At 43.7% G+C, this 14,664-nt stretch overlaps 1 long non-coding RNA gene across 1 annotated transcript; it reads right to left on the bottom strand.

Moving 5' to 3' along the window:
• Positions 1–568: 568 nt before the first annotated feature.
• LOC131486172 (uncharacterized) lies at positions 569–986 on the bottom strand. The gene is made up of 2 exons (XR_009249218.1): positions 865–986; positions 569–775 (listed from the first exon to the last, which is right to left on the bottom strand). It is a non-coding gene; the product is annotated as an uncharacterized LOC131486172 (long non-coding RNA).
• Positions 987–14,664: the final 13,678 nt, after the last annotated feature.

Genomic DNA, 14,664 nt, shown 5'->3' with positions numbered 1-14,664 from the left:
TCGGGACTGTTCCGTGGGATTAGAGACCTATGCTCCTTGCACATTGTTGTTCCAACCAAGACACTCACGACCACATCTGTATTCCAGTCATCGGAAAGGGAGAAAAGAAGTAGAGGACACTTCCTGTTCCTTTATGGGAACCTGGAAGTTCCATACCCCTGTTGGCCAGAACTTTATCACACCTCCCTTCAAGGTGGAAATCCGTGTCTTTATTCTGAGTGGGTAATTATCAGGGATTTTATTATGGTACTATTTTATGTATTGGTCCTGTTCCTGTTCACAGGATATGTCAGGATTCTTTTTTTTTTTTTTTAAGATTTTATTTTTAAGGGGCGCCTGGGTGGCTCGGTCGGTTAAGCGTCTGACTTCGGCTCAGGTCATGATCTCGCAGTCCGTGAGTTCGAGCCCCGCATCGGGCTCTGTGCTGACTGCTCAGAGCCTGGAGCCCGTTTTGGATTCTGTGTCTCCCTCTCTCTCTGCCCCTCCCCCGTTCATGCTCTGTCTCTCTCTGTCTCAAAAATAAATAAATGTTAAAAAAAAAATTTTTTTTTTTAAATTAAAAAAAAAAAAGATTTTATTTTTAAGAAATCTCTACACCCAACGTGGAACTTGAACTCAATCCCAAGATCATGGGTCGCACGTTCCACCAACTGAGCCAACCAGGCATTCCTGCCCTATATTCTTTGGGCTTTTCATGATGGCCTCTGCAAAGTCTAGGTGGGTCCTTGCTGGTAACAGCAGAGTCAAGGTCTGCAGGTATTAGACCTTATACAATCTGGGGGAGGGGGAGAAGAGTCCTTATTAAGAAAAATAATGAATATTATGAAACAAAATTAGATATCCAAGTCAATATTTGAAGGGCACCTGGTGGCTCACTTGGTTGAGCTTCAGACTCTTGATTTCAGCTCATGATCCCAGGGTCATGGGATCAGGTTCATGCTGAGCTCAGAGCTCTCTCTCTCTCCCTCTGTCCCTCTCCCCTGGCTTGCGCTGTCTCTTGTAAAAAAAAAAAAAAAAAAGTTAATATTTGTTTGGAATGAGAAAATAAATCACAACATAAGACACAATTTAAAAGCTGACAAATACCATATCGTAAAATTCAGAAAAATTATACAATATTTTTATTATTTAAACACCTGACAGACCTCTCTAAAACTTTTTACCCTGTATTTTTTTTTTCTGCTGTGCATTTTTTGAATGCCTCTGCCTTTGACAGCAATTTTGTAATTGTTTTCTAGCCAAAAAACACAAAAATAATTCTGCCTTTCTCTTATTGAGAGTTTAGAACAGTTTCTTTCTGCTTGAACTCATTATCGGTAATGTCATCTGAATTCTTAGAATTATGGTTAAATTTGGGAAAACCTCTATCAAGTTTTTTCATACGAGAGCTATAAGATTTCAGGGCATTCCAAGTTGTATGTGTGTGCACAGTAACTAACCTCAAATACGGTTTGAAATAATAATGCTTATTAACCAGTTTGTTGACAGTGTTCTAATTGTGATGTCTGAGTATGAATTTTTTGTATACCTTTATATGTCAGCATCTGTAGAGATGTAGAACACGTGCAAAGTATACACAGATGTACTAGCTCTTTTCTTGTGGCTACAAGATTGTAAACACAAGAATCCTGATAATTCTCTTGTGTGCAATTTCCATCAAAAAGGGGAAAGATAAGAGGAGTGCCTGGATGGCTCGGTTCCTTAAGCGTCTCTCTTGAATTTGGCTCAGGTCTTGGGATCCAGCCCCCTGCTGGGTTCCGTGCTGAGCATGGAGCCTCTTTAAGATTCTCTCTCTCTCTCCCGCTCTCTCATTCTCTGCCCCTGCAGCCCCAACCGGCTCGTGTACTGTCTCTCTCTCTCTAAACAAACATGGGGGAATTAATGAATTTTATGCGCCTGATTATATAGGCTGTATCATGTACATTCCTGACAGGGGGAGATTCCAATTTGACCAGGCACTGACGAGAACCCAATAGTCCACTTACACTGTTTTACACATCTGATAGAAGAAGTTTCGGCCGACTAGCTTTGGGTTCTGTAAATTTCAGACCTTGTGTCTCCTTCATTCCCACCCACGTCTGGTGCCAGGCACTGCAGAACTCTTCATTACCAACTTGTAATGTCTGGCCTGGCACCCTCACATTTTGCTACCAGGCGTATTGGGAGAGTGGATGATAGGCATGTTCCTGGCAGCCATTCTTGCACTCAGTGAGCTAGCAACGATTTATCCATGCACGCAAGTGACTGTAAACCACGTAACTATATCCTACTAAAGCAAACTCAAGGTCTCCAACTCAGTGTCTCCTTAGTTGGATCTCAATGCCTGTAGCCATGCCATGAGACACGGTGTTGTGTTTGTTTTTTTTTTAAACGTGTCAAAATTTTCTTCATTTTCTTTTTCCTTTTCAAATTTGTATTTACATTGCGGTTAGTGAACGTAGAGTGCAATATTGGTTTCAGGAGTATAATTCAGTGATTCATCCCTTAACATATAACACCCAGGGCTCATCATCAAGTGCTCTCCTTAATGCCCATCACACATCTAGCCCCGCCCCCCCATCAGTCCTTAGTTTGTTCTCTATCTTTAAAAGAGACAGGGTGCCTTGGAGGTGGCTCCATAAGTTAAGCGTCTGACTCTTGATTTCAGCTCAGGTCATGATCTCATGATTCTTGAGATGGGGCTCCACGCTGACAGCTCAGAGCCTGCTTCGGATTCTCTCTCTCTTTCCCTCGCTCTCTGCTCCCCCATCGCTCTCTCTCAAAAATAAATAGACTTAAAAAAAAGAGAGAGAGAGAAGAGACAGTGGTCTTAAGTGACTGCAGTTAAAATATCTTTTAGAATTTACATTGTTAGGGCTCCTCACTGGGCCGTGCAAGCAGGAGGGTCCTAGGGTTTAAGCTTCAGTAGCCCCAGAGTAAATTTTCATCAGTCCCTGCAGCCATAGCACAGAGCTTTAATGGCAAAGTGATTCACGTTAGGAAGCAACCTTGCATTCCCCTTTGGTACCTTAGCCCTGGTGTTTCTGCCTCCATAGCACTTCACTCCCCAACTTCCATCCCAAAGACTGCTCTCTTCCTGATAAAGAAAATGTAAATGTAAATGTAAAGAATATGTAAATATGAAGAATGTAAAAAATGGAATTTTTTCTTAATGTGAACTATTTTTTTTAAGTTTTTTTTTTGAGTTCTATGCATTGTGGGGCTCGAACTCACCACCCCAAGGACAAGAGTCATGTGAACTTCCAATTGAGCCAACCAAGTGCCCCAGAAACTATTTTTTTTTAATTATAAGATCAATACACGCCAAGTCAGAAAATTTGAAATAAATAAACATACACATACACATGCACACAGGAAATTAAACAATACCTAGATAAATAATTTTAGCATTTTAATCTATGTATTTGGGGGACTTTTTTTTTTAAGTTTTATTTATTGAGAGAGAGAGAGAGAGAGAGAAGAGGAGGGACAGAGAAAGAGGGAGAGAGAATCCCAAGCAGTCTCTGCACTGTCAGTACAGAGCCCTATGTGAGACAGGAACTCACAAACTGTGAGATCATGACCTGAGCTGAAATCAAGACCCCGAAGCTTAACTGACTGAACCACCCAGTCGCTCCTGTATTGGAAGGACTGTTGAGGATGGGTGCTAAGAGCTTCCTCTCCCACTTTGGGACTGTGCCCAGTTCATAGGCAGCTTTCACCGAGGCTAAGCTCCAGTGCATTGCTCCTGAGCATGTGGCCGGGGTGGGAGGGTGAGCGTGCACCTGCACTCATGTGCACACACACTCGTGTGCACACACACAGGTACAGGCACACAGCCGTGTGTTTGGTCTCTCTCTCTCCAAAGGAGAGGAGGAACAATTTCTAGAGCCACATATTCACACACACGTTCACTTTTGATGCCCAGTCTGGGTGACCTCCCTTTCCTCAACTAGCGCCAACCCTGGAATGTAGCTGATTAAAGAACATCTTTGTTTAAAAATAGGCATAAAGTCTGATGACACAATTAAACGGCTCCCACAGAAGGAATCTAAATGTATAGAGCTTCCTCCCTCCCTCCCTCCCTCCCTCCCTCCTTTCCTTCCGGCCTCCTGCCCTTCCTTCCTTCCCTCCTTCCTCCCTCCTTCCCCACCTATCTGTCTCTCTCCTTCTCTCTCTCTTTTGGGAGCCAGGGGTCCCCAAGGGATAAAATTGTGATTTAAAAACAAAACAGGGTGGGGCACCTGGGTGGCTCAGTCAGTTGAGCTTCCAGCTCTTGGTTTCAGCTCAGGTCATGATCCCAGAGTCATAGGATCAAGCCCTTGTCAGGCTCTGTGCTGAGCACTGAGTGTGGAGCCTGCTTAAGGATTCTCTCTCTCTCCCTCTGCCCCTCTCCCCCATTTGTGCTCATTCTCTCTCTCGCTCTCAAATAAAATTTTTAAAAAATTTAAAAAACTAAAACCAAAACAAAACACATTTAAAAATAAAACTAAAACAGATTTTTTTATTATCTTTGAGAAAGACTGCTAATATATTTTACTTATCTACATTTTTCATGAGCAACAAAGAACACAGAATGAATAGTTAAATATGTTTTTAAAAAGCCAAAGTTCTGCAATTTGGCTGCTTTTGTATGTGGCTGGTTAAGAGACATTATTAGCCAGACAGAAATGGGTTTGCAGGAAAGGGAAAAAGAAAGGTGTGAGAGAGCCATCTAGAAAGCCCAGTATCCTGGAAGGACTGTGCCCCTCAGCAAGGCCACCCTGGGAGACGAGAGCGCGCTCACCGGGAAGCACTCTGCTCAGCTCCACACTGGCCCTCTAGCGTCCTGCCGGCTTAGAGCTGACCTTTGAATCCTTTTGACTGGTGCAACAGTTTCAATGTCACCTCTGCAAAGAAAAATAGGCTTTCTGCTGTTATTATTTAACTTTTGAAATGTATCACTAAAACAATAGCTGGATGCTAAAACAATGGAATCGTTTAAGCAGGGAATTCTAAATTAAAAAAAAATTTTTTTTTTAACGTTTATTTATTTTTGAGACAGGGAGAGACAGCATGAACAGGGGAGGGTCAGAGAGAGGGAGACACAGAATATGAAACAGGCTCCAGGGTCTGAGCTGTCAGCACAGAGCCCGACGTGGGGCTCGAACTCATGGACTGCGAGATCATGACCTGAGCCGAAGTCGGCTGCCTAACCGACTGAGCCACCCAGGCGCCCCTAAGCAGGGAATTCTAAAAGTTGGGCCAGCATTTGAAGGAGTGACTTGTGTTTCAGATACTTCCCTCCCCACCCCCCCCCCCCATACCTAAGCTTCCTCTTTGGAGCCCTATGACAGCTCGCTTCAATCTGCAAAAGCCGCTTGACTCATCTTTGTTCTTGCAGAGATCAGGGCTGTCGTTTGCCACAGTACTGACAATTTACAGTTGTTCGTGGCCCTTTCCCCTTGTCAAATTAAATCCATATTTTGATTGCATTTTGTTCTAGCAGGATGAGATGCCGTGGAAACGGTAATAAAAACAGCCGAGTGAAAGTGACTTAGAGGAGTAAATTGATTTTGCCCTGGGTGCAGCAGGAAAGAGTCGTTCGTCACTCCCAGCCTCTCCCAGCAACGGGAGTCCCTGGAGACCGAGCAATGCCTCACACCTCCCAGGGGAATTGCAGAGCTCCCAGGCCGCCCCCACTCAATTTGCTTTACAAAAGGAAAATGATTCCTAGCGAGCTGTTGGATTGCCTCCTACTGGGAAGAAGGGGGGTGGGGGGAGGGTAACAGTGACATATTTGAAAAGAGAGCTAGAGAGCGAAGGGGCATATGATAACCAAAAAGATTCAACTAGCACTCACACCCACACCCGCATGCACCTCTACAAAACCCCTGTTACCAACTAGGAAATGGAATCTGGTTTGGGGACTGATGATTTATAGAAGTCTTCCTTTCATCAGGGAAGGATTATAGCCGTGTCATTTCAGAAGGGAAGGGAGCTTCCTTCCTTCACCCATTCCTTCAACGACTACCGGCCGATGCCTACCAGGAACAGAGCACTATGAGGTGTTCCTCCTCACCACTCTGTAGCTCACCATTTCCCCTGCTCCCCCCACCCCGACCCAGCAAGAGCCTCCTCCGCGGTCTGTCCGCTCTGCCGTTGCTTTGACCTTCCCTCCCGCCCCTCCCCCGACGGGCCTTCTCCACACAAAAGCTAAAGAGGCATTTCATAGCAAACGAGTTCTATTTAAAATGCAAAGTGAGGGGGCGCCTGGGTGGCTCCGTCGGTTAAGGGTCTGACTTGTGCTCAAGTGATGGTCGCACGGTTCGTAGGTTCGAGCCCCGCGTCGGGCTCTGTGCTGACCGCTCAGAGCCCGAGCCTGCTTCAGATTCTGTGTCTCCCTCTCTCTCTCTGCCCCTCCCCTGCTCATACTCTGTCCTCTCGCTCTCAAAAATGGGTAAACATTAAAAAAAAAATTGAAATGCAAAATGAGGTCATACTAGTCCTCTGCTTAAAAGTCTCCAATGGCTTTATGTCGCACTTCAAAAACTGGACTATTTTCAATGGCCTACAAAGTCCTACCTGATCCAAGTCCTGTCTGCTTTTATGACAATCTTGTATCCCTCTACCTCCTTGAAAGTACTCTGCAGCTACATTGGCATTTTCAAGGTCCTATTTTGTACTTTAAATATGCTATGTTTGTTCCCGGCTCAGGGCCTTTGCGCTTGCTTTGTCTTTTTCTTAGAATTGCCCTCCCTCCAGATTTTTAGGTGTCTAGCTCCTTTCCATCATCCAGGCCTCAATCAAGTATCCCCTCAGAGAGGCGTTCCCGGCCACCCCGGCTAAAGTGACCACCCATCATCCAGATCATGTTCTACTCCACTCTCCTTTGCTACTTTCTTTTTTTTTTTCTTTCTTTTTTTTGGTAATGTTTTATTTTTGAGGATTAAATAAATCCGAGCTGTCAGTACAGAGCCCGTCGCGGGGCTCAAACCCACAGACCGTGATGAGATCATGACCTGAGCTGAGGTGGGACGCTTAACCGACTAAGCGGCCCAGGGGCCCCTCTCCTTTGTTATTTTCTTTCTTCTTTCTTTTTAAAATTTTTTTTTTTTTAATTTTTTTTTTTTTTTCAACGTTTATTTTATTTTTTTGGGACAGAGAGAGACAGAGCATGAATGGGGGAGGGACAGAGAGAGAGGGAGACACAGAATCGGAAACAGGCTCCAGGCTCTGAGCCATCAGCCCAGAGCCTGACGCGGGGCTCGAACTCACAGACCGTGAGATCGTGACCTGGCTGAAGTCGGACACTTAACCGACTGCGCCACCCAGGCGCCCCTCTTTTTAAAATTTTTTAAACGTTTATTTATTTTTGAGACAGAGAGAGACAAAGCATGAATGGGGGAGGGGCAGAGAGAGAGGGAGACACAGAATCGGAAGCAGCTTCCAGGCTCCGAGCCGTCAGCCCAGAGCCCGCGCGGGGGGCGGGGGCTCGAACTCACAGACCCCGAGATCGTGACCTGAGCTGAAGTCGGACGCTTAACCAACTGAGCCACCCAGGCGCCCCATCCTTTATTTTCTAAAAGCTGAAGATATTTTAGCATTTGATTATTGACCTCGGTTCTCAGAATGTGCCCCACCCCCAACCAGCAGTTTTAGCATCAGCTGGAAACTTGTCAGAACTGCATATTCTAAGGCCCTACTCCGGACCTATGGCGTCAGACCTTCTGGGGGTCGGGCCCAGAGATCTGTATTTTAACAAACCCTCAAAAAAAAAAAAAACAAAAAAAAACCCTCCAGGGGACTCTGATGAAAAACAAAGTTTGAGAACCACTAGCTTACAGTGATTATTGTTGCTCTCCCTCGTCCCCCCACAGAATGTAGACTCGGAGAAAAGGGGTGTCCAGCACCAAACACATAGCAGGCACTCAATAAAATAAATTGTTGAATGGTGAGAGACTGGATGAATGATTGATCTGGTGCCTCGAGTTCTGTCTCAGGGGCCCTGTGGGAGAGGCTTAGCAGAAAGTCCAACAGAACCGAGCCTCGGGGATCTGCTGGCCACCTTTCCGCGAGAGCTTTTAACTGAATGGCATATTGATCTCACAGGCTAGAAAAACCTGAAGAAGCTGTTCTGAGATTAAAGAAACACTTGAAAACTATGATTCAAAATGTTATGAATTACAGTTTGGAAACTCCAAGTGTGTGCCAAGGTCCTTCTCAGAGAATCAGAAGGTCTGTAGATTTGTAGATGGTATTCAATTAGAGGGCAAGGATAATATCTTTTTTCTTTTCAATTCCGTAGAGCTCTTAGTGCATTATTCCCAGAGCAGGCTGCTGATTGACAAAGTGGCTTTCTCTTCGCTCGGTCTTTCTGCTTTATATCAATCTTGAAATCTTAAAAAAAAAAAAAAAAAGAGGGAGAGGGAGAGGGAGAGGGGAGCTCTAAACCAATTAATCCTGTCTCCAGTGCTTTCTAAAAGCTTTCAGACTGAAAACACCAGGTCAATCCTCCAGTCCAGATCATGGAGGAAAAACACTATCTTTGCAAAAGACATTGAACTTTAGAAAAGGTTAGATCAACACCAAGAACAATGGAAAGGCCCTGGGAGCCTCTCCTTAGAAATAATACACTGGCTTGAAGCAAATACTTTGGGCCAGGCACCATGCTAGATACCAGGGTTACAAAGACCCAGAGAATAAAGTTCATGCCTTCAGGGAGCTCATAGTCTGGAAGAGAGACAGGCATGTAACCAGACGGAGCAGAGCGTCATTGCTGTAGGAGTGACCAACTACTTAGTTTGGCCAGGGAAAGGTTGCTAGAGGAGATGATGTTTGAACAGATTTGGAAGGCTGGGTCTCACTCTGGAGGTGCGAAAGAAGTGCAGTCTAAGCAGAGGAGACAACAAATGTAAAAGCAGAGATGAGAAGGAGCAGGCAGGGTCCAAACACGGTTAACAGAAATGACTGACTTGGTTAAAATATATATCCACACGTTTGCAGACATTTGAATAGTGATTGGTCAGTTAATGAGATTATGGCATTATCGTTAATTTTTAGGGTATGTAAATGCTGTATCAAAACCTTATCTCTGGCTGAAATGTGATATCTGGAATTTGCTTCAAAATAATATTGGAAAGGGTGGGAGAAGGTAGGAATAAAGATGAAATAAGGTTGCTCTTGAATCTCAGGGTCAAGCCCAAGAGTTCAAGCCCCACGTTGGGCACAGAGCTTACTTTACAAAATAATAATAAAATAGGGGCGACTGGGTGGCTCAGTTGGTTAGGCATTCAGCTCTTGATTTCAGCTCAGGTCATGGCCTCACTGTTCATGGGTCTGGGCCCCTTCTCAGGCTCTGTGCTGGTAGTGGCAGAGCTTGCTTGAGTTCTCTCTCTCTCCCTCTCTCCACCTCTCCCCTTCTCATGTGCTCTGTCTCTCCAATCAGCCAGTTGTCCAAAAACAACTTCCTTAAAACACCACAGAGATGAGAAATATCACTATTGGAAAGTATTTCTTTGATACTAAAATTCACAGGAGAGGACATACACGATGCACTTCTCAGACTCTTATTTTTTTTAATGTTTATTTTCGAGAGGGGGGAGGGGCAGAGAGAGAAGGGGACAAAGGATCTGAAGCAGGCTGTGTGCTGACATCAGAGAGCCCAGATGTGGGGCTCAAACTCATGAACCACGAGATCATGACTTGAGCTGAAACCAGACGCTTAACCGACTGAGCCACCCAGACACCCTTCAGAATATTATTAATAATTTTATTGTAGGGACACTTGGCAGCCTCAGTCAGTAGAGCGTGCAACTCTTAATCTTGGGATCATGAGTTCGAGCCCTACACTGGGTGCAGAGATTACTTAAATAAATAATAATAAACATTTATTTTATGCTAGAAGTGTCTTAAATTCATGTAGTATTGTGAAGTTTACAAGACATTTTTATAGTTTGTTTTTTTTTTTTTTAAGTAATCGCTATACCCAACATGGGGCTAGAACTTATAACCCCAGTATCAAGAGTCAAATGGTCTTCCAACCGATCCAGCCAAGTACCACAAGATATTTTGATTTACTTTATCTCATCCAGTCTTCATGAGGGGCCTCTACATTAACAGGTAGTATTCTTTTCACTTTCTTCCAGATCTTGTAACTACTGGGGCTTGAATTCAAACTTTTTAACTCCCAGAATAAAGCTCCTTCCTACAGGTTTCAGTTAACTCTCCCTGCGTAACAAACCGCCCCAACACTTGATCAATTCTCCTACTTCTGTGGGTTGCTGGAGGACATCTAGTCTTGCGTGGAGTCACTCACGACAGCACCCAGCCAGTGGCTAGACTGGGGTTGCCTGCTGGGGTACCTTGCTTCCCCCTGGCCTCTCCCTGTGGCCAGTGCAGACTTCCTCACAGTTGCTTTAGCGTTAGCTGGACTTCTTACATAGCAGCAAGATGCCAACAATGAAAGCAGAAGCAATAAGGTCTCTTAAGACCAGATTCGAAGACCAGATTTAAAGAACCTTTCTTTACATTTAATTTTATTCATGTTTATTTATTTATTTTATTGAAGTATAGTGGACACATAATAAAATAAACCCTCTTTAAAAAAATTATTTATTTATTTATTTTATTTATTTTTAATTTATACCCAAGTTAGCATACGATACAATAATGTTTTCAGGAGTAGATTCCAGTGACTCATCCCCCATGTATAACACCCAGTGCTCATCCCAACAAGTGTCTTCCTTAATGCCCCTTACCCATTTAGCCCACCCCACTCCCACAGCCCCTCCAGCAACCCCCAGTTTGTTCTCTGTGTTTAAGAGTCTCTTATGTTTTGTTCCCCTCCCTGTTTTTATATTCTTTTTGCTTCCTTTCCCTTATGCTCATCTGTTTTGTATCTTACATTCCTCATATGAGTGAAGGCATATGATATTTGTCTTTCTCTGACTGACTTATTTAGATCCATCCACGTTGTTCCAAAAAAATAAACTCTCTTTTGATGGGAGGAGAGGAAGGCATATTATAGAGGGGTACTGACGGGGGAGGCATGGTTCCTTAGGAAGCATTTTTCTTTCTTGTTTAGAATAACCTTTAGTTTTAGAACAGCTTTAGATTTGTAAAACAATCGTGACGACAGCTCAGAGTTCCCATATAGTCTATACTCAGTTACCTTACTATTGGCACCTTACATTAGTATGATACATTTGTTGTAATTAATGAATGGATATTGTTACATTATTATTGGCTAAAGTCCATATTTTGTTCAAATTTCCTTAGAGTTTACCTAATGTCCTTCTCTTTCAGGATCCCATCCAGAATACCACATCACATTTAGTTGGCATATCTTCCTAGGCTCCTTTAGGCTGTGACAGTTTCTCTGACTTTCCTTATGCTTTTTTGTTTTGTTTTGTTTGTTTTTGTTTTTAAGTAAGTTCTATGTGTATCAAGGAGCTTGAACTCATGACCACAAGATCAAGAGTCATATGCTCTACCAACTGAGCCAAACAGATACCTTATAGACTTTTTTTTTTTAATTTATCTATTTATTTAAGTAATCTCTGCCTCCACCGTGGGGCTTGAACTCACGGCTCCGAGATCAAGAGTTGCACACTCCACCAACTGTACCAGCCAGACACCCCAACTTTCTTTGTTTTTGATGAGCTTGACAGTTGTGAGGAGTACTGGACAGGTATTTCTTAGAATGGTTCTTCTGCGGGGCTTTTCTGATGTTTCCCTCATGATTAGATTATGGGTTTGGGAGGCTGGGGCGACAGGTTTTGGGGAAGAAAACCACAGAGGTAAGGTATCCTTATCATTACGTCATTATCAAGGGTACATTCCATTAACATGACTTACCACTGTTGACCTGACCTTGATTACTTGGCTGATGTAGTGTTTGTCAGGTTTCTCCACGTAAAATCATTCTTTTTTACCCTCTTTCCATACTGTGCTCCTTGGAGGGAGGTCACTATGAGCATCCCATACTTACTTGGTTGAGGGTTATGCTATCCCTTCCCTGAGGATGGAGTATCATCTTTGGAAATTATTTGGAATTCTTTTTTTAATTTTTCTTTTATTTTTTTACATACATACATTTTTTACATACATACATTTTACATACATACATACATTACATACATACATACAATTTACATACATACATTTTTTAATGTTAAAAAATTTTTTTTAACATTTTAATTTATTTTTGAGACAGGGAGAGACAGAGCACGAACAGGGGAGGGTCAGAGAGAGGGAGACACAGAATCTGAAACAGGTCCAGGCTCTGAGCTGTCAGCACAGAGCCCGACGGGGGGCTCGAACTCACGGACCGCGAGATCGTGACCTGAGCCAAAGTCGGCCGCTTAACCGACTGAGCCACCCAGGCGCCCCTACATTTTTAATGTTTATTTACTTTTGAGAGAGAGAGAGAGAAAGAGAGACAGAGTGTGAGTGGGGGAGGGGAAGAGAGAGAGGGAGACACAGAATCTGAAGCAGGCTCCAGGCTCTGAGTTGTCAGCTCAGAGCCCAATGTGGGACTCAAATTTATGAGCCATGAGATCATGACCTGAGTTGAAGTCGGATGCTCAACCGACTGAGCCACCCAGGTGCCCCCCAATTTTTCTATTTTTTAAATTAAACAAAAAAACCTTTTATTTATTAAGTAATCTCTACCTCCAACATGGGGCTGGAATTTAAAACAAACCCAAGGTCAAGAGTCATATTCTCTACCAACTGAGCCAGCCAGATGCACCTGGAATTCTGCATAGGAAATTTGTCTCCTCCCCATTTGTTTATTTTTCAACCATTTATTTATATCACTTTGGACTCATGAAATTTACTTTGTACTTTGGGTTATTTATTGCTCAAATTATGGGAAGCCATTTTTAATCATCTGTCATTACACTGAAGCTGCCAAGCAGAGGGTTGCAGGATGTTTTTAAACTTAAAAAAATGGGGCGCCTGGGTGGCTCAGTCGTTAAGCGTCCGACTTCAGCTCAGGTCACGATCTCGTGGTCCGTGAGTTCGAGCCCCGTGTCAGGCTCTGGGCTGATGGCTAGGAGCCTGGAGCCTGCTTCCCATTCTGTGTCTCCCTCTCTCTCTGCCCCTCCCCCGTTCATGCTCTGTCTCTCTTTGTCTCAAAAATAAATAAATGTAAAAAAAAAAAATTTTTAAACTTAAAAAAATATATATTTGGGGCACCTGGGTGGCTCCGTAGGTTAAGCGACCGACTTTGACTCAGGTCATGATCTCGTGGTCTGTGAGTCCGAGCCCTGTATTGGAATCTGTGCTGACAGATCGGAGCCTGGAGTCTGCTTCGGATTCTGTGTCTCCCTCTCTCTCTGCCCCCTCCCCTGCTGGTGCTCGGTCTCTCTGTCTCTCTCAAAACTAAATAAACGTTAGAAAAAAAAATTTTAAAGTATATATTTAAGGGGCACCTGGGGTGGCTCAGTCAGTTGAGCGTCCGACTTCGGCTCAGGTCATGATTTCATGGTTTATGAGTTCGAGCCCCACATTGGGCTTGCTGCTATTAGCCCGGAGCCTGCTTTAGATCCTCTGTCCAACCCCACCCCCCACCCCGGCCCTCCCCACTTACACTCTCTCAAAAAGTAAGCATTAAAAATTAAAAAATATATATACATATATTTAATATATAAACAAAACTGTACAACCTTAAGCCTACTGCCTAATGAATTTTCAGAGACACCCATGTAATCAGCATCTAAATAAAGAAACAAATGATTCTAGCTGCCCCCAAACCCCCTCATCCAGCCTTCTAGTATTACCCTCCAAAAGTAACTGCTATCTTGACTTCCAATAGCATATGTTCATCCTGCCTGTTGTCGCACTTTATATAAATGGAATAATACAGCATGTACTCTTCTGTGTCTGGCTTCTTTCACTAAACGTTATGTTTGTGTTATGCTTTGTTGTAGATGATGCAGTCTCGCTATGTAAATTGCCCACCTTGGCTTCCTCACCCCAAGGTTCTGAAATGTGCCATGTTTCTCAAATTTATTTGGTTGCCTGCCATCTTAGGTTGGGGTCCTCAAAAACAGACTCTGAGACAAGAACATAGTGCAATTCGTCTACTGGGAGTTGATCTCAGGAAGCACCGGTAAGGGAGTGAGGAAGGAAACAGAAGAGAGGAACCCAGGCAGAGGAGTTAATGAGAAATCAGAGCTCAGTCTTGGGGGAGATCCAGGCAACTGTGCAGGATGTGTCTCAGAGCTGTCCCCCAGAAAAGCAAAGAAGCTGGGGTATTTATACACCAGCACCTTTCAGTTATCGGTTGAGAGCTGCCTCTGAGTACATTAACACTCTGGCCACTGCAGTCTGTTCCAAGTCTGGGCCAAATAGGCACCTATAGCCAGAGAAAACTGCCAAGCAGAGGGTTGCAAATACTGGCAGGAAAAAGCCATCAGAGTGAGGAGAGGTGTATGCCAAGGGAATATATGTAGGGCGCCAAGGCACCTTCTTCTACTCTGATCTGCTCATATCCCACATTAAGTTCATTCTGTCACTGACTCTTCAAGGTGGTAGCCAACAATATATAAAATAAAAATTAATTGAGATGAGTTAATAGAATAACCTCAGTCCATGTTATTGCACTGATCCTGCAGCTGTCCTGATATTTATTATCTCCCTCCCCTACCAATCATCCTTGGTCTCCATTCTTGAGGAATCTGAATCTTTGGTTATGGA

This window comes from Neofelis nebulosa, chromosome 9 (genome assembly GCF_028018385.1).
Source record: "Neofelis nebulosa isolate mNeoNeb1 chromosome 9, mNeoNeb1.pri, whole genome shotgun sequence".
NCBI classification, from domain to species: Eukaryota; Metazoa; Chordata; class Mammalia; order Carnivora; family Felidae; genus Neofelis; species Neofelis nebulosa.
Note: the sequence above shows the minus strand (reverse complement) of the source record. Positions and strands in the feature narration are given on the sequence as shown.